General features: G+C 60.0%; 1 non-coding gene across 1 annotated transcript; it reads right to left on the bottom strand.

The window, feature by feature from the left end:
- Positions 1-376: 376 nt before the first annotated feature.
- On the bottom strand, positions 377-483 carry LOC146859787 (U6 spliceosomal RNA). The gene has a single exon (XR_014979354.1). It is a non-coding gene; the product is annotated as a U6 spliceosomal RNA (small nuclear RNA).
- Positions 484-1,362: the final 879 nt, after the last annotated feature.

Below are 1,362 nucleotides of genomic sequence, written 5' to 3'. Positions count from 1 at the left end.
CAGGCCCCTGTAGGAGACGCAGTAGTCCAAAGCAGCACCAAAACCTCCCAGCCGTACCAGGACAGAAGCGGGAAGAGGCCGGACAAACCGGACCAAGGAAGGACCAGAGGCACCGAGACCAACCGGAAGGAGAAAAAACAGCCAGGCAACAAGACTGCAAGGAACAGCACACGAAAACGCGTGGAAACCGAGTGTAGGGGACATGCGAAAAGCACCGAAACGTACCAGGCGGAGTACACCAGCCGCCGAAGCGATCACCCAAAACACCATACGAGGAAGGCCCCAACCAAGTCAGACAACCTCATAAGAGAACGACAGTGTACCAACACAGGACACAAAGACAGCATGCGCGTGACACGAACCCATGGCCAGCGAGAACCAAATGGAACGCCTCACGAATGTTGCGTGTCAACCATGCGCAGGGGCCATGCCAACCTCCTCTGAATCGTACCAAATAAAGAAGAGGTAGAAAGAAATGCCAACTAATGCCCCCATGACAGCGAGTGCGGGACACAAACCCATGTCCAGTGAGAGCCTTGATAACCAGAGGCACAAGACCTACCATCGAGCCCAGCACCTGGTTGAGCCATAGCACCTGGCCCATCAGAAAAAGGGGGGCAAGAACCAACCTCCGAGACAGGGAGCACGAAGAGGAGGGAGCGGCACAGCCGCAGACCCGAACACGCCAGGGAGAGTCCAAAAAGGACCCCAAAGCCCACAGCACCCGGAAGACCTAGGCGGTCCCCCAACCTGGCACAAACCAGGCCCGACCCTGCACAACCGCAGAAAGCAGACCAGGCCATGCGAAACCAGGGCGGAAAGGCACGAAAGAACCGAGGGCACAGAGCGGACACCGCCGGCAAGCCGAAAGCCAACCGAGCCCCGCGCCCCCTACAGACAGAGGAGGCCGAGGGACCCACACGCACCCAGGCGCAACATTTGGAAAAATATAGAAGCCCACAGCCACCCCCACAGAGAGGGGCAGCCAAATGCCAAAACCCAAACCCCAGAGCCCGCTACAGCAGGGCCTCAAGCACAAGGCGGCGGGGGAGGGCAGGGCAGGACCGCGACGGCCAGCAGGAGGAGGAACCAGCAAGAGAACCTGACATAGCAGGGCCCCCACCCGGGATCCCCGAACCAACCGGGGCAGAGCAGTAGGAGTGGGAAGAGAGGGAAGGCAACACAGCGCCAGCGCGCAGGAAGGACGACAGCGAAGCAAAAAAACAAGCGCCAACAACCTCCACCGCCCGCACCCGAAGGGAAGGCAGGCAGCGCATCCCACCCCCACAAAGCCCTCCAAGAGGAGAAACAGAGGTGCCTGAAGCGGACGCAACAGATGACCAAGCCACCAGGCCAACGGCA

Source organism: Triturus cristatus, chromosome 3_1 (assembly GCF_964204655.1).
Source record: "Triturus cristatus chromosome 3_1, aTriCri1.1, whole genome shotgun sequence".
Taxonomy (NCBI): domain Eukaryota; kingdom Metazoa; phylum Chordata; class Amphibia; order Caudata; family Salamandridae; genus Triturus; species Triturus cristatus.
Note: the sequence above shows the minus strand (reverse complement) of the source record. Positions and strands in the feature narration are given on the sequence as shown.